Source organism: Equus asinus, chromosome 7 (assembly GCF_041296235.1).
Source record: "Equus asinus isolate D_3611 breed Donkey chromosome 7, EquAss-T2T_v2, whole genome shotgun sequence".
Classification (NCBI taxonomy): domain Eukaryota; kingdom Metazoa; phylum Chordata; class Mammalia; order Perissodactyla; family Equidae; genus Equus; species Equus asinus.
In genome coordinates this window covers 18,943,428-18,966,928 of record NC_091796.1, presented here as the reverse complement: position 1 = coordinate 18,966,928, position 23,501 = coordinate 18,943,428, and the positions used below count along the sequence as shown (strand labels likewise).

At 41.9% G+C, this 23,501-nt stretch overlaps 1 long non-coding RNA gene and 1 pseudogene across 1 annotated transcript; one reads left to right on the top strand and one right to left on the bottom strand.

Moving 5' to 3' along the window:
• Nucleotides 1-1,272: 1,272 nt before the first annotated feature.
• LOC123287364 (uncharacterized) lies at nucleotides 1,273-19,822 on the bottom strand. Its single transcript, XR_011504390.1, has 3 exons — nucleotides 19,682-19,822; nucleotides 7,125-7,234; nucleotides 1,273-5,875 (listed from the first exon to the last, which is right to left on the bottom strand). It is a non-coding gene; the product is annotated as an uncharacterized lncRNA (long non-coding RNA).
• Nucleotides 19,823-21,553: 1,731 nt separating this feature from the next.
• LOC106842478 (lipid transferase CIDEC-like) lies at nucleotides 21,554-22,161 on the top strand (annotated as a pseudogene).
• Nucleotides 22,162-23,501: the final 1,340 nt, after the last annotated feature.

The following is a 23,501-nucleotide window of genomic DNA, read 5'->3' as shown; positions in this document are numbered from 1 at the left end:
AAAGAAAGAAAGAAATGTTGACAGTTAAGTGCTGGCAGGTGATTATGTCTGCTACACTGGACTAGTCCCAATGCTGAGTGACAGCAAAGTGCAAAGCAGTGATTTTCAAACTTTTTTACAAAGTTGTTGTTATTTTTCGTTATAATACCTTGAAGTAGGAGTGTCATGTGTAACACAGAGGTTGGAGGAGCTGACCTGTTGGAGTCAATGGTGGGACCCCAGCACAGGTACATCATGAAACAAATGACGCTTAAACTTCAGGGACCCTCCAGGGCCCTGTGCCTAACTTTATATTTTTAATTTCGTGGTTGGTTTTTTTAAAGAACCTACCCCTCCAGCAAAACTATAAATTTGAAGCCCATGAAACCTGGTTCCACCCCAGGTAGAGCCCAAGAGCCTCTCCCCTTCCCCTCCCCTCTTCAGCCACCCCCACTTCCCGCCTCCAGCAAGGAACTCAAATCCTCTGTGGAACAAAATAAAAACAACTTGTAAGGTGGTAGGATTCCTGGACTAGGAATCAGGAGGTCTGAGGCCTGTGCCTGCTATTAGCCATTTGTGTACCTCACTCCGGTCACTTGACCTTTCTCAGACTCAGTTTCAGCATCTGTAAAATGGATACGTGAGACCAGACGATCACCAAGGTCCCTTTCAAAACTAAGTCTTTGATCCAAAGTCCACCAGGGCCACTTCTTATATTCTCTCACGAGAGCTTCCGTTCCCTGGCTTGTTTTTCCTCCCTGAGGTGCTGGAAAACCTCATGCCACCCCTCAGACATCCCGGGCCTGGCCAGGCTCTACCCAGGCACATCGTCTACGAACAAGGACTTAAGGCATTGTGACGGGACGGCTCTCTCTTCTCCCCAGGATTCACTATATCCTCTCCCGCTAGATGTCAGTTGAAAGAGAGAAATGACGGGTTATAGCCATCTGTGTTAACTCTTCCAAGAGTATCTTCATTTTAAATAGAAATTAATGTTTTATCTCAGAGGCATAACTCTTTAGTGGTGGAATTTTAGGCAGTGGCTACAGTCAAGTCTGAGGAGAAAAGATCCTTCTTGAGCTCTTGGAGTAGACATTCTTTCAGAGCCCCTCCAGTCACAAGGGGCCACTGTCCACTGTTCTGGAAGCAAGAGACCAACCCACATTGAAGGACAAAAAAGTCCTGTCAACATGGGCACGGGGCAACTTTATCTCACTCGGAATGTCATTTGTACTAACAGGTGTCAATGAAAATGATCCATAACCAATCAATAAATGAAAATTTGGGGTGAGTTTATTCCGAGCCAAATGTGAGGACCAGGGAAGGAAGGGCACCAAAGAAGTGGGGTGTACAGAGTGGTTATATACCCTCAAAGAGCATGTTTCACATATGATTGAAATGTCCCTTTTACAGTAGTCATGAGATTGCTCTGTTGGCATAGCGATTGATGGATACAGCAAGTAGTAGGTCTGTCATCTCGGTGGACACCACAGGGTGGCAGGTCTGTTGTCTTGAGCTGGGTGGTCACAGGTGAGCTGGGTGGTCACAGGTGAGTGCAGCAATCAATTCCTAGTCTATGGAGAGATACTTATCCTTAAGGAAATAATAATGTGGGGGAAGTGTCACCTTTATCTTAAGGGCATTTGTTCTTGCCTTTGGGACAAAGGAAATGCTTAAAGCGGATATACAATGCATGCTCAAGGCCCTTTTGGAAAAAAAAAATAAGATTAGGCTTAATCAACTTTACACCAAATGGCTTCCTCATATACTCCAATATATCCTACTGTTTGTCATTTTTATCACATCATTTAGGTTAAACAGTAGTGTGCTGTAGACTTCAGTTCAGTTGCCCAGCCCAACATCCGTTCTCTGCTTCCTCCCTACTCACAGACCCTGACATTATTTGAGGCAGCAATGTGCCCAGCAAAAGGACCACATATCCCAAACTCCCCCAGGCTAGATGTGGCCGTGTGACAAAGATCTGGCCCATGAAGCATAGGAAGGATGTTGGATGAAACTTCCAGGAAGATTCTAAAAGTAAATTGCCGTTTTCCTTAGTCTTCTCATCTGCAAGGTGGTCATGATGGCTGCTGGGCTGTTCGCCATCTTGGATCTGAGGGGACTTTGAAGATGGAAGCCATTTGCTGAAGAGGGTGGACCCGAAAGACACAAGGAACCTGAATCCTTGATGACATCTTGGAGCCACTCCACCAGCCCAGACTACCTCCCTCTGGACTTATTTTATGTGAGAAAAGAAAGCTTGTTGTGTTTAAGCCACTATTTTTCAGTTCTTTGCACTCATAGCTGAATACAATTCCTCACTGTGGTAAAGCAAAACTAAATAGTAAGACTAAAGTTTCCACCTTTTTAAGAAAGAAGCCAGCAAATAAACATAGATTCTATCCTATGAGAGATAGAAACAACCTTAAGGCTTTCAACCAACCACCTATTTTATGCAGAGGGAAAAGAGGCCCCAAGGGGTAGACATGGCAGAGCCAAGCAAAATTAACAGTTTCAATGGCCCCATCACAGCCCGCTCTGCTCTTTCAAAGTAGAGGTAGGAGCAACTTGGTCCAATTAAATATAAATGCTTTTTAGCTATTAATAATGCCAAATGACACTTTGTCACAGATGGTGAGTATTTTTAATATTTTTAGCTTTAAAGAAACCAAAATAGGTTAGTATATATCCATTTTCCTAGATAATGTTTTTGGGACCCACTCAAGGAGACATTCATTTAAACCCTGAATCCCAGAAATTCAGACTGTGTATTAAAAGGCAAAAGAAAAAAATGGAAACACCTTCGTATCAGCACTGGTGGATTATTGCTCCTCCCACCCAGGGTAGAAGATGAGAAGTTGGTTGGTCAAGTGTCACCTGTGTTACAACCTGGAGTTGTTTTGGAAGGGAGATTCCCAAAGCTTGAGCAATGCAAAAGTGATCCCTGCCTTGGGGAAGCATGAGGTCACCTGCACACGCTGATTCATGTCCTCTCTGTTCCCTGAAGCTGCTGACCCCAAGCACCTCCCGCAGACTAGTCTCTGGTTCGCCTGCTGCAAGGCTGCAAAATCTTTCCTGGTCTAAGACTGTGTGAGCTGTTTTTAGAACCCTGGGATTTCATCGCTTCTTGGCCTTTTGGCTAAGATCAAGTGTAGAACCCTGGGGTTTCATCTTCTTTGTGAACACATCCAGGCTGTGTTTGTTTCCTTTATTCACTAAGGACTCTGAGCATTCATGAGCATGTCCTGTACACAAGGCCCTATAGGAGAGGCCCAGGCTTGCCCTGAAGCTCACTGGGAACATGGGTAAGCAAACAAGCAGTCATAACCTAACAGTGTAAGTGCCCTTGGGGGGAAGCAGGTAGGAAGACTAGAGGAGCCTCTGACCATTCTTGGAAGTCACAGAAGGCTTCTTGAAGAAGGTGACATCCAAGTAGAGACCTATAGGATGAGTAGGAGTTTCTGTCCTCCCTTTCATCACTGTTCAGTGGTGGCTGCTGCCATGTGACAGTTCTTCACTCCAGATCCATAGGGTGAAGTAGATAGCAATGAGGTGGTTAGAAAAATAAAATGCCCTCTCTCTTCCTGTCCTTGAAGCCTGCAGGTAGTACCATCGCATTTTCTCTGGAAGGAGTCAGCAGCCAGGGTCAAGACTGGGGCAAAAGGCCAGATGCTTTCCTCTCCTGAGGATGCTAGGTCAGGAAATGCCAGTCTTGGCACCTTGGAGTTCATGCCCATTGGAGTATTCTGGCAATGGGCAGCAGCGTTTATGCCTGTGGGCCTCTTCTGCCCCATCTCCCTAATAGATACATAGGTAGATAGATAGATAGATAAATAGATAGATAGATAGATAGATGGATAGATGGATAGATGTAGATAGATGTTGATAGATGCATCTATCTGCACTTAGCATAATGTTTTCAAGGTTGATCTGTGTGGTGGCATGTACTTCATTCCTTTTATGGCCAAATAATATACATGTATCCTTTTGCATGTGCTTCAGGTTAGCTTCTGGGCCAACCATGAGTCTTACACATAAAGAATGCCACTGATTCATCGATTTGTCCTACAAACATGTACAGAGCAAATACCACATGATGCCCTGGGTTTAATGTCCCCAAAAGCTTTCCACTTCATCTCTACGTCACCACCTCCATCGCCACCATCCCACTCTACTATCGTCTGCCTCCTGGATCAGGGAGCTTTCCCAAAGTGAAACGTTAACCTTCAACAGTGACCTCCTCACCCTCAATGGCTCCCCTCAGTCTCAGAAAAAGACAAAACTCTTGGGTGTGGCCAACAAGCCTCCCCTGGTCTGAGCCTTCCCCACTGCCATCTCAGCTTCTCCCCCACATCTGGAGGCCTCTGCCTGGAACAGTCTTCCATCTCTTCCCCTGAGTAATGCCTGCTCATTCTCAGATCCCAGGCCAGTCGTCCCTTCCAAGAGAAACCCTTCCTGACAGTCACATCCACACATCTCATGATTCTCAAATACAGACACAGCATTCTGTATCTTTTCTTTGTCACAGGACTTCACCCAGGTTCAGCTGGACATTTGTGACTGTTTGGTTGAGATCTCGCTCCCCTCTAGACTGTCAGTCTTTGAGGGTGTGTCGTTGTCTAGTTTTACTCACCATTGGATCCCTGCTACCTAACAGTGCCAGGATTATAAATACAGAAAGGACATAGGTACCAACATTTATAGAGTGGCTTTTATAACCAGACACTCTTACAAACACTATCTCATGTAATCCTTATAATAATCTTACATAGAAGGTATTGTTGGCTTCATTTTACCAATGAGATCAATGAAGTTGAGATTACAAATAAACAACTTGCTCAAAGCCGGTGAGTGACAGAGGAGGATTCTCTCCTGGGCCTATTGAATTCTCAGTTCTAATAAAGTAGTTCTTTGCACTAATATCAGGCTGTTTCTAGAATCAAAAGCACAAATCCCTTCCATCCAAGAGTTATTATTAGATAAGCCCCTGTTCACAAATGCCAATTAAACACAGAAAAAGAGCAGGGCAAAAGTTTATGCTCTAAGGAAAGCAGAAACCAAGGCTTGCAGAGATCACAGTGAGATTTTATCAGGACCGGGCCTCAGGGAAAAGCTTCCTGATACTTGAGACTCATAAAAAGAGTCACCCCACCATCGGCAGTCGAGTTCTTATTGGCTTGCTAGAAGTAAGTTCTCACATTTCTAAATGGAGACAGAGTATTTCCTTTGGAATTTTCTTACATTGTTTTATTTTTGGGTGTTAACGTTTTCATTTTAGTCCAGCAAAGAATTCACTGTTCATTTCCTTTGGGGGATTTTTTTTTTTTTTCCTTTTTTTTAGAGGCATTACCTCTACCAGGAAAAACTGGTCACCAGAGCCGTCCCCAGAGGCTGGCTGCTTTTGCATAGTTGTCACTCACGCATTTCCATGTAAAACTTCTCTGGCACTTTGAGGTGGCCTCAGAGCACATGAGCCAGGGCTCATCGGTGACCTCATCCTTCTGGACCTGGTCCAGGAGCCACAAGCTTGGTCATCATAGGGTGGGTGGCTGACGTCTTGCTTACATAGTTAGGTCATTAATAATTCCTTTTCGAACCAGGAATTTCTCACTTAATGTTAAATGGGAAAAGGATGGTCAGTCAGGGCCCCCGGCAGTAGGTCATCTTCATATTACAGAGGACAGCCCATTTAGGGAAGTGACTTTCGCCCTACTTACTGGATTCCTTTTCCTCTGAAGCACCCCGGGTATGTTCTTCTGAATCAAAAAATCTGTTTCTGGGCCAGCCCCAGTGGCCTAGTGGTTAAGTTCAGCGTGTTCCTCTTCAGCAGCCTGAGTTCGGTTCCTGGGCGCAGACCTACATCACTTGTCTGTCAGTGGCCTTGCTGTGGCAGCAGCTCACGTACAGAGGGAGGAAGATTGGCACAGATGTTAGCTCAAGGCAAATCTTCCTCAGCAAAAAAAGAAAGAAAAAGTCCACTTCCTACAGAGATACATTTACTAAAAAACAGTGTGTCTATACAGACAGTGGAATATTATTCAGCCTTAAAAAGGAAGGAAATTCTGAAACATGCTACAACATGGATGAACCTTGAGATCATTTTGCTAAGTGAAATAAGCCAGTCACAAAAGGACAAACATTGTTTGATTCCTCTTATAGACATTCGCAGACTAGTCAAATTCATGGAGACAAAAAGTAGAATGGTCGTGGCCAGGGGCTAAGGGAAGGAGGGGGAATGGGAAGTTAGTGTTTAATGGGTACACAGTTTCAGTTTGGGAAGATGACAAAGTTTTGGAGATGGATGGTGTGATAGTTGCAAAAACAAGTGAATGTACTTAATGCCATTGAACTGTACACTTAAAAATGGTTAAAATGATAAATTTTATGCTCTATTTTGCCACAATAAAAAATAATGTGTCTGAAGATTTTCTTTAAAGTCTTGCCTGCTGTCCTGCTTGTTCATTAGGTGGACCTTTGTGTAGCATGCCACCTACTGTTTTGAGCCTTGTTACTCAAAGTGTGGTCCCCGGACCAGCAGCATCAGCGTTACCTGTAAGCTTATTACTACAGAATCTCAGGTTCACCCTAGACCTACCGAATTTGGAATTTGCATTGAATAAGATCCTCAGGTCATTTGTGTGCATGTTTGAGAAGCTCTGCTCTAGACCAGTGGCGCTCAAGCTTGACTGCACATTGGAACCACCTGGGGACCTTCAAAAATACTGATTTAGTTGTCGAGTGTGGCCAGTCATCAGGATCTGCAACTGCTCACCAAGTAATTCTAATTTGCAGTCAAGGTGCGATCTACTGGTTTAGTTGATCTTCTTAGACTTGGCACTTTAGTGTTTTCAGATTTTCTCACCTCAGTGCACGTTCTTTTTCTGGGACATTGTTTCTGAACGGAATGCTCTGAAGTTCTGTTTGAAAAGTCTCATCATCTTAGTTTTTTCATAATCTAAATTCATATGAGAGACTTCTTATGACCTCTTGTTTAATTGAACTCATCGTCAGGGCATGAAAAATTTTATGTTGCTCAGTTTTCTGGATAACTGAAACTTGCCCCTTTGGTGACAGAAAGATTTTTTAAAATATTTTAAGTTGTCATCATTTGGATGTAAATATTTCTAAAACGGCCCCGCGTTTACCTTGTTCTTAAATAGCAGTCCCATGGCTCATTCTATTATTTGTGAGTATGCTCAGGCCTCAGGAAATATTTCTGGGTGGTACATTTTCCATTATCAGGATTCCCAGGTCTCTGAAAATTAGAACAATTGCTATCACGGAGCTATACTAACAGTGCTAATTAAGAGAAAATATTTGGTAACAGAGATGTCTAATATTGCATGATGGTGACTTGGGACGGCCCTATCCTCACTCAGCTACACTCTAGTCAGAGAGATGAGCAATAATCAAATTATCAATTAGTTGTAGGTATATAATGTGTTAGGTGTTAGTAAGAGTCATGAATTAAAATAAAGCAGGTTAGGACAGGATTGCGAGCTGCTATTTTAAATCAGCGTGTCTCAAACTACCTGTGGTGAAGGACCAGTTTTGGTTTTTTTCATTCTGTTTTGGACTGAGACTTTTAAAAAAGTGTAACAAATATCAATTACTAAAAAATTAAAAGAACAAAGACATTTAAAACACAAGCTCAAAATATTATTGGAGTCAACAGATATGAAATATTATTTCAATAAATAAAATCAGGGGGATGGCCCTGTTGCCTAGTGGTTAGGGTCAGTGTGCTCTGCTTCAGCAGCCCAGGTTCAGTTCCTGGGTGCAGACCTACACCACTTGTCAGCAGCCATTCTGTGGCAGTGACCCACATGCAAAATAGCGGACTATTAGCACAGATCTTAGCTCAGGATGAATCTTCCTCAGCAAAAATAAATAAGCAAATAAAATCAGAACAAACATAAGAATAAAGAAAAGAGTTACAAAATAATTTCATTGTTCATTGAAAGTGTGTGAACAGGTACACTTAGAAAATAGAGAATTTCTGTTAAATTCCAAACTTACTGTTGCTCTGCAAATATAAAAAACAAAGATTGCAAATAAAATAGTGATTCTGTATATCAAGTGTCTATAAGCACACTTTGGATATACATCATGGGTATCTACTTTTAAAGTTTAGTGGGACAAATGAGATTGTTTCTTGCTTTTTAACTTATTTAATTGCAGTTGGACTGATGCAGGAGATAATGTCTGTCTAAACTGTTTCTATGTTTGGTTTTAAGAACACTCATAACCAGAGGGGGGATAGAAGAAATTTTAAAGCAACTTAATTAAGCTCAGGATATTCATTTTTAACTTTTATCCAAAAGGAAGCAAGTTATGCCATATTTTCAAAATTTATCTTTGGTCATTCATTCGTAGGCAGTTCCAACAATTCATCCTGTAAAGCTATAGGTCAATTTAAATTATCTTTTGATGAAAGAAATGAGTTCTAGACCTAAGCATTTCCTATGTGTGTCTTCTTTTGATAGAATATAAAATTCAAAACATTTTGTCCAATTTGTAAGCTATTTGGTGAAAATTTTTCACAGATGCGCAGTATTTAGACCATCACCTATTTTGCTGATAAATATGGACTATGCCATCACCATCTGTAATCACAACATCTATGGAAACTCTGTACTAGCAAGCATCTTTTACTTTTGTCCTCTAATCTATTGAAAAATATGTTGTATTCCTTCCTTGCAAGGAAGTATTAAGATTATTGAAAATACTGAAGAGATCAGACAAACAAGTTTCTTCTTCTAATTCACTCTTTAAAAATTTGGGACCAAGCTAGTTGCGTATCTTGCAGAGGCATCGAGTTTGTTTCTTAGTTCAAACATTCTTGACATAACTCTTCCCCTTGATAAACATCATCCTTCTACATGCAATAATGGTTGTGCATAATCAGCTTTCATGTTACTATGTAATAAAGAGAATAATCTGGATTTTAACACATTTGCTTTTATTTAATTCATAATTTTTACTATGACACTAGGCACACTGTTTTGTTCACCTGAACTTTTTTTTGTTTTTGGAGAAAGACTTTTTCGATGAAGGACGCAATATGTTGATTTGCATTCTGGGGTGAAGCCCTTAATCTGTGTAACTACTCCAGAAAGTTCTCTTGTCATTGCAGCTAAACCATCAAAACTCATTCCTACATCATACTTAAACTCCAGGCTACCTTTAATTGTCAATACAATCCCTCAGAATTTTACACAGTTCAGAGCTAATTGTGTCTGTAGGCCGTGAAGCCGAAAGAAATAATTCTTTCTTATAATACCATTACGTTCAAATCATGCATATACTTCAAAAATTACCATTAGTAATGTCTGTACGTTTTCCAAGTTGCAATGAAAATGCTAGCTTTGTTTGTTCACTTGTTTGGTCCATATCATTAGATAGTGCCTTGATACATTGAACTATGGTGTCCTAGAAAAATGGTTCTCGAGCAAACTTTTTTGCCACAGATCCACCCATTTCCAAGCAAACCTCTTTGATTCAATCTTTTACTAGTGTCTCAGCAGCTGTATTTTTTAATCTTAGTAACCTAAAGTGCTGCTTCATAAGACACCTGCAAAGTACCAATGTTTATAAGTGAAACAGTGAACAGCTACTTCCATCAGCTTTTTAATTCATCGCTCTTTCCTTAAAGGATTATTTTGGTTTTGCACTTCTTCATGTTTTGTATGTAAGTGCTGCTTAAGTTTTGGTAGTTTCATTGCTGCATTAGCCAGTATATTTCTACAAATAACACGTCACAGCTTTAGCGTTTTGCCATCAATCATGCCAACAATATCAAAATCAATATACCAAGGAACAAATCTCTGAGTAAAATTAGTATTCTTATTATATTGGTCTTAATTTCTTTGGAATAACTTCTGGTTTTCATAATTTGGTTTCCTGCTGCTGCCACTTTTGGAAAAGGTGTGTCTTTCCTTGACAAAAATAGCGCCGTGAAGCTTCGCTCACCATCAGTAGAGTTAAAAAGAAATAATGCCTCCCACACCAAGATCCTTAACTTAATCACACCTGCAAAGTCCCTTTTGCTTTTCCACAGGTTCTGGGGTTAGAACACGAACATTTGGGGGAGCCATTATTCTATCACCATAGATAGACATGACGTTCAGGTCATGCCCCTTGCCTCTTGAATTCTTTCTGCAGAATGGAATACAGATGAGTCTGCAGGGTCAGACACAGCTAAATTGGAACATGAGAAGATGAACAACCACGTATTGAAGATTACAGAGTGACTAGGTAAGAGTTTGGGGCCCTATAATGATCCCTGATATGGCTGGTATTGCCCTGGTAACTTGGACATTTATGTGTCAGAGAAATAAACCTCTATCTTACTTAAGCCAATATTATTTGGGGCCCTCTCTGATATAGCTGCAGACATTGTATCCTACCTAATTTCACCATCAAAAGAAAAAAATTAAAGCAAGGGGAGGGAATGAGGGATGGAGGAGCAAAAGTCAAGTTTTACTCACTTCATGGTTTGGCTCAAAAGCAATTTTGAATATGTGGAAGAATACAATAAATAGCTATAATTCATACAGAGAAATAAAAAAATTCCTCAAGTGACAAATGCTTTCTTTCATGTCCTCTCTTGTGAATTGATAGAGTAAGACTGAGATCCACACAGTGACATCCAATTCATGTCAGTGACCTCAACTCTCAGGGAAGACTTCGGCAATCTTCTGCTTTGCTCTCTACCTAGGGATAGACTCGTGGCCAGTATATTTCACAGGCTCAAGGGCCACAGTTCCTGAATTCTCATCTTGGAATGAATTTCTTAAGTCTGTAATGTTTGACCATCTTACAAAGCAGGTAGTCTTGTGTTTAGAGCAGGCTTTTCCTCAGCTTTCACGTCAGGGCTGAGTTGGAGGTGAGTGACACGCCCAAGACCTTATTGGGCTGGAGTTTGTGTTCCACGTGGCATGGGAGGGAACAGTGACAAGGTGGCTTAATGATCTGCCATTCACCTCTGAGCACAGTTCAGTCTTCCTTCTCCCTGCTGTCTGCTGCCGGGGGTGGAGAAAATGACAGCCATTGATTTCCTATCCTCTCTACTCCAGCTCTCATGAGAAAAGGATTCTTGGAAGTGTCAGCCCTTTCTGAGCTGGTGAGTAGAAAGGGCTGCAGGTTCAAGTCTGGCCTTACATAGTTGGGGGGCCCACAGACTTGACTATTTTCATGTACAGCATCCTATCTCCACTCTTCTTTTATCTCCTGAAGGTCATCTTCTGAAGTAGATAGCTCAATCAGCCTTGAAGCAAGTACCAGAATAATAACAATAACGATAATAATAATAATAGTAATATCAAGATAAGGTGTTGATTTTTTTTTTTTTTACATTCCTTGGAACTTTTTGCATGAAACATTTAAGAAGGATCCTATAACAAACGTCCATTCACCCCCAACCCTGCTGAAGGAATAAACCACTACTACCTCCAGGGGGCCCTCCTGTGTATCCCTCCTTTTTCTTTCTCTTTGGATTTGGCTTATCCTCAATTTGGAATTTATCATTCCCAGGCATTTCTTTATATTATATTTTAATACATATGCATGTATTTCTAAACAACATATTGTTTAATAGATATTAAACAATGTACTATTTAATGGCACAGTATTGCATATTTTGAAACATTTTATAAGTAGAATAATACTATGTGCATTCTACTGAAATTGCTTCTATATTTAACATCGAGAGATCCATCTGGGTTAATACCTATAGCTCTTGTTCATTCATTTTTACTCCAATATATGTATGAACATACTACAATTTATCTATTCTCCTGTGAATATGCACCTAAAACATATCTTTTAAAAAATTAAATAAATGAAATGCGTCTGTACATAGTGTAAATCGTGGCACCTAGAATTGTTCCCCCAGAGCTGCACTGTCCTAGACGGCAGCCATGAGCCCTGGGTGGCTCCTGAGCGCTTGCACGTGGCTAGTCCCAGTTGAGAAATGCTGTAGCTGCAAAATACGCACCCGATATGGAAGACTCTTTACAAGAAAAGGAAAGTAAGATATCTCACTAATGACTTTGGGTGTATTGATAATCTCTTGGATATATTGGGTTAAATAAAATATACTATTACAATCAATTTCTCCTGTTTCAATTTACTCTTTAAAACGTGGCTACTAGAAAATTTAAAATTACATAGGTGTCGCATATCTGTGGCTCACATTATATTTCTGTTGGTCAGCCTTCCTCCAGATTGTAAGCTTTTTGTGTCCCGGGGCCCAGTCTGTCTTGTTCGTCATTGTAAACACAGCGCCCAGAACAGCAATGGTACGAGGAGGTACACAGGATGCATCTGTTGAATAAATGAGTTGGTAAAGGACTACTTGAATGAATGAAGACGTTACTTTTACAATTCCACTTGTTCAACCCTTCACCCTCAAGAAGGTTGCACAAAGTTGTCTCAGAATGAAATTCTTTTAGGAACCTCCACTTAAACCTGATTTTTTCTGTTGACTCCTAGGCTGACCACCGATGGACACAAGACCCTCCCCCACCAGCTGAGTGGAGGTTGACCCTTGTCCCTGGGGAAGGCCCAACAGCCACAGCAGCCTGATGCAGCTGTGTTTGCACTGTGCTCAAGCCTGTTGCTGTTGTTGTGTGGTGTTACTGAGCCCAAGAGTGTGTGTGTGTGTGTGTGTGTGTGTGGTGAGGTGGGTGGGAAAGTGGGGATATCTTCTTCCAACCACTAGACCATCAGAGGACTATCCTCTGCAGCCTGGCTGCATCACTTTTATCCTCAAGAACATTTCAATCAAAAATAATAATATTCCAGGGTCCAGCCCCGGGGCCGAGTGGTTAAGTTCCCGTGCTCTGCTGTGGCAGGCCAGGGTTTTGCCAGTTCGGATCCTGGGCACGGGCATGGCACCACTTGTCAGGTCTCGTTGAGGTGGCGTCTCACATGCCACAACTAGAAGGACCTGCAACTAAGATATACAACTATGTACAGGGGGGATTTGGGGAGATAAAGCAGAAAAAAAAAAAGAAGATTGGCAACAGTTGTTAGCTCAGGTGCCAACCTTTAAAAAAAAATAAATAATAATAATAATCTTCCTTTTGCCTATCCTCAAGTCATACTATTTGTTTGATGTGACTGTTGCCAAGAAGGTCAGTTCTTGCTGCTGTTCTCTCAAATTCCAATGTATTAAAAATAGATCGGGCTCCTGAGCCACAGGTGGTATGATTGAAGGTATAAGCACTTGCAAACATGGAGGGTAACGTAAACACCAAGAAAATGATTGAAAACAACTTATGCCTAAATACAATTGTAGTCTTCTTTAGAGAAACCCAGTGGACAAAAAAGCAGAGGTTATCCAACAAATAAATTAAGGGTTTGATAAAACAACTCAATTTACGCATGATATAGAGAGTGCATACTCCTTGGGCATTTTAAACACAATTGCACTATCTAAAAAGTTGCTTCATTCAGATCCTCTTTGGCGACCTTTGGCTGCACGGTGGAAGGAGGCCTCTGTCCCTGTTTGGCCCCAGGTGATCTGTGTAGGCAGCTTCTTTTACAGGGTAAGTGATAAAGAAAAGGTTGAACTCATGCTCCTTTATCTAAGTGCAAGGAGCATCTTTGCGGGTGTGGGATGGGTGAGGAAGAAGTTGTACCTTTCCCCTCTTCCCGAAGCTGAATCCACAAGGAAGAAGAGAGGAACCACATTCTTGGAGGCCTGGCCAAGACCCAGGAAAACAAGTCTCTCTGAAAGAAATCACAAGTTCAAAGGCGAGACACTCCCCATGGTGGCCTGCAATGCATTACTCCTTTTCTCTTACTTCAATGTACTCCATCGTGAAAACAGAGGCAAAAAACTTTTCATGTTAATGACCATGTAAAAATCCAGCCACTCACTCTCTGTTCCACTCTAGTTGCCTGTTTCCTCATCTGTATAATGGGAAGGTCACACTGGATGAAGGACAGGCAGCTGGCTGTCTAAAGTCACCACTCCTCCTCCTGAACTTGGACAAATATCACTCTGCTCTGAGCTCAGACCTAACCTCTGAATCCTGCTCAACACTGGTCATCCAGGAAGGCGCCACTAGTCAACCTAAGTTGCCACAAAAATTCAACTTTTCAAAGATTCAATACATTTAAGATCTTCTTCGTTCCGGGCATCAGGTGAAACACGGCCATCCCCAACAGTCACCCCCATCTCTGACATCTCATGATTTTATGACAAGAAAACAACCACTAGCGTCAGGAAGACAGCACAGGGTTGAGAGTTAGTGGCTGATGGTGAGGGTCATGGCAAGTCACTTCACCTCTCTCAAGGCCCCCTCCTCTCCCTTCAGGGTCAAATGCCATGTCCCAGCACAGATCTCCTGACCATCCTGTTTGACATTACAGCTGTTGCCTTCCACCTTCTCATGCTCCCTACCCCATTTCCGGTTTTCTTTTTCAGCCTTAGTACTCATCACCATCTGTCATTCTCCATATTTTTGATCTGTCTACTGTCTGTGCCCCTAACTTGAATGTAAACTTCATGAGGGAAGGAATTTTTGTCTATTTGTTCCCTATCATATCTCCAGTGCCCAGAACAATGCCTGGCGCATACGAGGAGCATATGTCAAATTCATACACGAGATGGAGGTGATAATGATAATTCCCACGTCATAGAGTTATAGTAACAATTCTAGAGAGATGAGACATATTCAGGACCAGACATGGTACGATGTATTTTATATGCACTAAGAGGAGAACATGTGAAAGCCCTTTGTAATGTCAATAATGATTGAAGGTGTATGTATCTATGGTAGATGGAGATGGTAGTGTGCATCCGAGGAGAAGATTCTGGAAGATAGAGGAAGGTAGTATAATGTGATAGTCAACAGCGTAGGCTTTGTGGTCAAAGACACCCGGATTTGAATGCTGACCCCCTTCACTTACACGCCAGGTGACAGTGAACTTATGTAGCCTTCCCACACCGCAGTTTCCTCATCTAAATTAGGATGCGGATTGGGGCTGGCCGCGTGGCTGAGGGGTTAAGTTCACACGCTCCGCTTCGGGGGCCCAGGGTTTCACCGGTTCGAATCCTGGTCATGGACACAGCACAGCTTATAAGCTGTGCGGAGGTGGCATCCCACATAGCACAGCCAGAGGGACCTACAGTTAGAATACACAACTATGCACTGGGGGGCTTTGGGGAGAAGAAGAAGAAGAAAAAGATGATTGGCAACAGATGTTAGCTCAGGAGCCAATCTTTAAAAAAAAAAAAAAAAGGATGTGGCTAGCACCCACAGAGGTGGTAGAGCGCAGTGGTTACAACACGGGCCCTGCACGCTGGAGTTTTTATGGAGGTTCCACTATGTAGGTGTGATAGATTAAACCATTGGCCTGTGGTGATTAGATCAACCTCCAGCCCCAGCTCTGCCACTTCCCAGCTGACTGAACTTGGACAAGTTACTCAGCCTTTCTGTGTTTCAAATTCCCCATCTGTAAAATGGGGATGATAATAATAGTGCTTATCTCATAGGGTGGTAGCGAAGGAATGTATATATATATATATGCAACTTCTATATATAACACATAGATAATTTATATGCGTATGGGATGTGCATACATATGTAACTTAGAGAGCACTTGGCACATGGTCAATAGTATGTAAGTGCTACAGTGGCAGCTATTTTTATCACCTCATAGAATTCTGGAGCATCAGTGAGTTAACACAGGTGGAGTACTTAGTTCAATGCCCGAAATGTGGTAATCATTCAATAAGTAACTAAAATTAGAGGCGTCCCATTCTTTGGATTGGTTTAAGTAAAAGACAGAAAGATTTAGATGAAAAAGCCTCTCAAAAATAAAATAAGTTGTAATATCCCTAAAGCCAGAGGAAACTGAACGAGGACCCCTCGAGGAGTTTGGATACTGACACTCCAGTGTCCCCTCCTTGCTCCCACACCCCACAGGATAACGTTTCTTTGAAGTCTGGAATGTTATTTTTTTATGTGCATGTGGATTTGGCACCCTATTCTGTAATATAGCTAAGCTTATTTTAAGTTACTTATACTTTAAATACTTGAGGCTCTAGGAAGATGCTTTATGTTTATCCTGGGCTGCACGTAGGCTCTGGCGTGGCCTGGGCTGCTAATATCAATGACCCAACAAAGGGGCTTAGACTTCCCTTTGGGGAACTCCCTTTGGGAGTTAAAATTGCTTTATTTTGGTTGACCGTAGGAGAGACGTTTGCCCCATTCTCTATTGTTTTCTTATTTTGCATGGTCTCCAGGTATAAGTGCTCTGGCTTCCTCTTCCAAGAGGAGCAAGTTCAAAAACAAAAACTCTAGGGGCCGGCCCTGTGGAGTAGTGGTTAACTTCAGCACACTCCACTTCAGTGGCCCAGGTTCACGGGTTCGGATCCCGGGCGCAGACCTACCCGCATAAAAAGTGGAGGAGGATTGGCACAGTTGCTAGCTCCAGGCTAATCTTCCTCAAGCAAAAAAAGAGGAAGATTGGCAACAGATGTTAGCTCACAGATAACCTTCCTCAGCCAAAACCAAACCAAAACAAAACAGAAAGTCTATCAGTGAACCCTGAGCAGATTCTCTCGTGTTTAGAACTTCAAAATAATGACTGTTTATCTCAAGCTACTTTTAAATCCTTAAGCAAATGGTCAGTTATCTGCGTCACGGAGCTAGCAGCACTCAGCAGCTCTGCCCCTTCTTCTGTTTCCCAGACGGCACCGTGTCAGGACCCGGGATGAAGGCCGTGTGCCTGGACAGTGGTGGGCTTTGTATATGACGCTAAAGAGTTTCACCTTAAATGTACAATGTAAATCTGAAAAATTCTAGGAAAAAATCATAGGAGGAAATCTATGGCACCCAGGACTAGGTGAAGAGTTTTAAGACGACACCAAAAGCACAATCCATGAAAAGAAAATTTGACAAATTGGACCTCACCAAAAGTAGGAACTTTTGCTTTGTGAAAGAGCATGAAAAGGCAAGTATGGATTGGGAAAAAATATTTTCAAACCACATATGTGGTAAAGGACTTGTATCTAGAATACACAAAAAGTTCTCAAATCTCAACAGTTCAACCCAAACAATCCAATTAGAAAATAAACAGACATTTCGCTGGAAAGCATATACAAGTGACAAAGCACACAAAAAGATGTTCAACATCGTAATCCATCAGGGAAATGCAAATTAAAACCACAATTAGATATAAGGACAAACCTGTCAGAATGACTAAAATAAAAAACAGCAATAACACAAAATGCTGGCAAGGATGTGGAATAACTGGATTTCTCATACATTGTTGGTGGGAATGTAAAATAGTACGGCCGTTTGTCATTGTCTTTAAAAACTAAACATGTACGTATAGTTGGAAAATAGCTTGTCATTTGCTTTAAAAACTAAACATGTACTTATCATATAACCCAGCAATTACACTCTTTGGCATTATCCCAAGAAATAAAAATTTATGTTCATGCAAAACTGGTACACAAATGTTCATAGAGCTTTATCATAACAGCCCCAAACTTGAAACAAGCCAGACTTCCTTCAATAGATGAATGGTTAGCCAAACTGTAGTCCATTTGGGTCATGGAACACTACCCAGAATAACAAGGAATGAACTATTGAAATATACCACAACTTGGATGGATCTGAAGGGGAAAAAAAGCCAATCTCAAAGATTATGCATTCTGTGAGCAGACATTTTCCTAAGAAGATAGACAGATAACCAACAGGCACATAAAAAAATGTTCAACATTACTAATTATTAGGGAAATACAAATCAAAACAATGAGATATCACCTTACACCTGTCGGAATGGCTATAATTAACAAAACAAGAAATAACAAGTGTTGGAGAGGTTGTGGAGAGAAGGGAACCCTCACACTCTGCTGGTGGGAATGCAGACTGGTGCAGCCTCTATGGAAAGCAACACGGAGAGTTCTCAAAAACTTAAAAATAGAAATACCATATGATCCAGCTATTCCACTACTGGGTATTTATCCAAAGTACATGAAATCAGTAATTCAAATAGACATATACATCCCTATGTTCCTTGCAGCATTATTCACAACAGCCAAGACTTAGAAGCAACCCAAGTGCCCATCAATGGACAAATGGATAAAGAAGCATAGAATACTACTCAGCCATAAAAAAAGGACAAAATCATGCCATTTGGAACAACATGGATGGACCTTGAGGGTATTATGCTGAGCGAAATAAGTCAGAGAGAGAAAGATAAACACCATATGATTTCACTCATATGTGGAAGATAAACAAACAAAAACATAGATAAGGAGAATGGATTTGTGGTTACCAGAGGCGAAGTGGGGCGGCGGGGAGGGGGGGGGGCGGGATGAAAGGTGTAAAGGGGCACATATGTGTGGTGACAAATAAAAACTAGACTATTGGTGGTGAACATGATGCATTCTATACAGAAACTGAAATAAAATAATGTACACCTGAAATTTATACAATGTTATAAGCCAATATGACCTCAATAAAATAATTAAAAATTTGTCTTAAAAGATTACATACTGTATGATTTCATTTCCGTAACATTCTTGAAATAACAAAATTATAGATATGGAGAAAAGATTAGTGATTGCCAGGGCTTAAGGATGGGAGTTGGGAGGGTATAAAAGGGCAGCATGAGTCAGCCTTGTGGTGTTGGAACAGTTCTGTATCTTAATTATATTGGTGGTTACATGAAGCTACACATGTGATAAAATTGCACGGAACTACAAACACACACACCACACACACACATACGCATGAGTGCTTGTAAAATTCATGAAATCTGAAAAAGCTCTGTGGATCATATCAACGTCAATTTCCTGGTTTTGATATTATACCATTGATGACATCACTGGGGGAGGCCGGACAAAGGGTACACTGGATTTCCCTGTACATTTTTGTGTGTGTACCTTCCAACTTCTTGTGAATCTATTATTATTTCAAAATAAAAAGTTAAAAAAAACTGCACTTGGGCATAAAACAACTTTTTAATTTAAAATTACCTCAGGATAGACACTTAGAGAACCAATACTTTGCACATAATACTAATTTGCCTTGGTAAGTGTATCAACTTGTAAATCTCTCCTGCCGTTCAATTTCTTGTGTCCTGTTCTGCTAAAGATGGTGTTGAACAGCATTTGGTGTGATAGTCATGGACTGTTCTGTGATTTTCTAGATTTTTGCCAGAAGTATCTAGAAACGATATGTAGGCAGGAACTGGATCAACTGGTTTTAACACTGTGGTTCCTTTTGTAAACATCTCGTGGTAAATCTTGGAGAACAGACAGATTCTGTGATTCCCTGTGGTGGTAGTAAACTTGCTCCGCCTTGGCGGGGGTTGGGGGTGGGAGTATTTTCCAGGACTATTGCTTCCTGAACTTGACCTTTATTGTACTTTCCATATTTATTGATACATTTGATACACTTGAGGTGTGTCTTTAAAATAAAGTGACTTTTTAAAAGCATGCAATATCATTCTGATCTATTATGTGCCAGCTGTTTTATAAGGGGAGCAGAATATGCCACCGTAAAATGTGCCACTTTGCCATGTGGAGTTTTTGAGCTGAAGGCAGTCAAGACCCAGCAGACTCAAGAAAAACGTTTACCTCTCCCTTAACTACCTAAAGAATTTAGATAGGGGATCTAGCCCAGAAAGAGAGCTATTACCAGAGATAACCTTTTATATCTGAAAGACTCACCTGCATGGCGGGGCAGACATCTGGTCACCGAATACCTGCTCTTCCATCTTCCCGTGAATTGTCCTCCTCCCCTTCGCAGCCCCAGGCCCCTGTCCCATTCCTCAGCTAGGATGCATGTAAGCAACCGCCTGACTGCCTTCGGGTCTCCTGTTTTTATGGGGCTCCTGCACGTGGGAAATTAAATTTGTCTTTTTCCTGTTAACCTGTCTTATATCAAGTTAATTATTAGACCAGCCAAAGAACCTAGGAGGGTAGAAGGAAAATTTTTCTGTCCCGATATTTGCATATATTATCTTATTATGACTTATACTAATCCAACAAAAATGTTTTCTTTCTTTCTTAAAACATAAACATAAGAAGTTCTTTATCAGAATAAATCGTCCTTGAACACTGTTATTCCAGCAATGCTGTTACTGCTCACAGCACTATTGAAACTCCTGTGCTCATTTTTTGTTTTTGTTTTTGACTCTGTAGCATGTTCTTTTGACCACTGTCAGTTGTGGAAAATTTTTACCTTTTAAAGTTTAGAATTTATCTCTCTACCTATCTACCTACGTCTGTCATCAAAAGTAATTCAGCACAAATTAAAACAACAAGGTAGTATTTTTCACCTGCGGGGTTAGAGAAATTCGTCTCCAGTACCAGCAAACTTGCTGAGAAATAGGAACCCTTTGCGTTGCTGGGACGGTATCAGTCGCTACACCTTTTTGTAAAGGGATTTGGCGATCTATATGTCCAAAGCCTTTAGAAATGTTCACACCTTTTAGTGAGGCATTCCACTTCTGGGCATGTATCCTGTTCTTTAAAAGTTTATCCAAAATGAAGTGCACTGCAGCAAATATCTAATGCAGGGAAATGGAAACCTAGTCCATTGTCTGCAGAATATATTCCAACCCCCAATTCACTGCAAAGCTTACGTACCTTATCACCTGGGGAGTCATGGTGGGGCCATCCAAGGACCCAATTAAGCCATGCTGCGGAGTGCAGCTAGAGATGGCTGGGAATACTGTACCCGAGCCTCCCCTCACCCCAAGGGAAACAGACTCCAGCTAATTTCATTTGCATCTCAAAGTGCAAGGTGTTTTAGCTGACTTCTGCTTTGCATATGTAAAGAGCCCGGGACATCCTGCAGTAAGAGTTCACACAGTCTGATTTCCAGCATGTTTATCCTAACTGCAGACCTCCCAAGATTACTATTTTGATGTAAAAAATGATTTAAATGTATATACTTTCATATGCTCATTTGCAAATCAATCTTGTTCAAAGGTTTTTCTTTAATGCCCTTGCCAATCTTTAGCTCACCTTCTCGTCTCTGTTTTGTTTTTTTATGTTGAGTTCATAGTAGTTTACATCATTGTGAAATTTCTGTTGTACACTATTTCTTGTCTATCACCATAAAAGTGCTCTCCTTCACCCCCTGTGCTCACCCCTCTCCCCACTTCCCCTGGTAACCGCTGAACTGTTTTCTTTGTCTGTGTGTTTGTTTGTCTTCCACATATGAGTGAAATCATCTGGTGTTTGTCTTTCTCAGTCTGGCTTATTTCACTTAACATAATACCCTCCAGGTCCTTCCATGTTGTTGCAAATGGGATGATTTTGTCTTTTTTTATGGCTCAGTAGTATTCCATTGTATATATATATATATACCACATCTTCTTTGTCCAACCATTAGTCACGGGCATTTGGATTGTTTCCATGTCTTGGCTTTGTGAATAATGTTGCAATGAACATAGGGGTACATATGTTACTTTGGATTGTTGATTTCAAGTTGTTTGGGTAGATATCCAGTAGTGGGATAGCTAGGTCATACGGTATTTCTATTTTTAGTTTTTTTGAGGAATCTCCATACTGTTTTCCATAGTGGCTGCACACAGTCTTGAGGACCTCTTCCACAAGATCTGCGACAAGCTGATGCTGGCAGAAGAGCCCTTCTTCCTGGTACTGGAAGAAGATGGCACTGCTTTAAAGACGGAAGAGTATTTCCAAACCCTGGCAGACAAGACAGCGCTCACAGTCCTCTAGAGGGAACAGAAATGGAAGTCCCCGTCAGAGCAGGTGAGGTCCCACCTGTGGGGGAGAGAACATCTGGAGCCCAGGGGAAGTCTTTGAGAGGGTGCCAACCACACGCTTGTCTTGACACAGGGGACTAGGTACCAACTCTCCCTCTCCCATAAGCCTGCCAAGAAGGTCAATGTGGCCTGTACAAGGTGAACCTACAAGATTTCGTTGCTTATCTGACGGAGAAAGCGACCCTCTACGACACACACCCCCTTCCCTACAATCTGCACTGCTAGGGACCAAGGGCACCATGAAGGAAGCTCTTCACCGGGCCCACCCTCCTCAGCATGCAGGCCCCAGGCCATGCGCTGTTTGGCACCTCCTGTTCCATGCAGCAGTTCCTGGATGCCACAGGGGGAGGGCAGCCCCCCAAGGGCAAAGCCTCATCCCTCATCCCAACCTGTCTAAAGATACTACAGTGAAGACACAAGTCCTTGGAGGCCTTCCCCAGCCAAAGACTAGGGTAGGGACCCCATGCTCAGTTGGTGGCACCCCCAAGCCTGGCAGCTGGAGAGCTTCTTGCCTCCACAGACCTGCCTCACCCCACAGGACAATGAATGAGGAAGCAGGAGGAAGGGCCAGAAACCTGGGGTGGGCTGGCCAAGGGATCTGAGGTTTCTTGGCCTGGCCCAGCTCCTTCCTGCCCAAAGTAGCTCAACTGACCAAGGCTGGTCCCAGCAGGCTATGGCGTGACGTCTGCTCCTCGGCAATGTCTTCACATGCCCTGCTCTCATTACACTCCCTACCTCCTGGCCCCCATCCCAGAATCCTCCTGAGGGAATTGTCAAGCCCCACTAGTGTATGATACTAGAGAGTTTATGAGAAATTATTTATGCTGGAAAAAACTCACTCCCCACCTCATTTTCTGAGCCTGGTATAAATATGATACCAACATTTGACAAGACATTATGAGAAAGGATAATTCCAGGCTAATCTCACTCATGAACATTAGATGTAAAAATCCTGTACAAAATATTTACAAACAGAATCCAGCCATATGCAAAGGGATCAATATACATAATGATCCAGTTCGTTTTCTCCCCCAGGAAAACATGATGTATTTACATTCCAAAATCAACCATTGTAGGGGCTGGCCTAGTGGCATAGTGGTTATGTTTGTGTGCTCTGCTTCAGTGGCCTGGGGTTTGCATGTTCAGATCCCTAGCACAGGCCTAGCACTGTTCATCAAGCCATGCTGTGGTGGCATCCCACATAAAAAAAAATCATAGAGGAAGATTGGCACAGAGATTAGCTCTGTGACAATCTTCCTCAAGCAAAAAGAGGAAGATTAGCAACAGATGTTAGCTCACAGCCAATCTTCCGCACCAAAAAAAAAAAAACACAACCATTGTAATTCTCCATATTAACTGAACAGAGGAGAAAAGTTACAAAATCACCTCAACAGGTACAGAAAAAATTGATTAAATTCAGATTCCATTTATGGTTAAGACAAAGAAAACTTTTAGTAATCCAGGAAGAGAAAGAACCCTTCTTAATCCAACCATGGGCATCCACAAAAAGCCTATAGTAAACACCATAATTAACAGTTGAGTATTAGGGCCGGCCCAGTGGCACAGTGGTTAAGTGCGCATGTTCTGCTTCGGCTGCCCCAGATTCACCGGCCTGGATCCCAGGTGCAGACCTGGTGCCGCATGGGAAGCCATGCTGTGGCAGGTGTCCCACATATAAAGTAGAGGAAGATGGGCACGGATGTTAGCTTAGGGCCAGTCTTCCTCAGCAAAAAGAGGAGGACTGGCAGTAG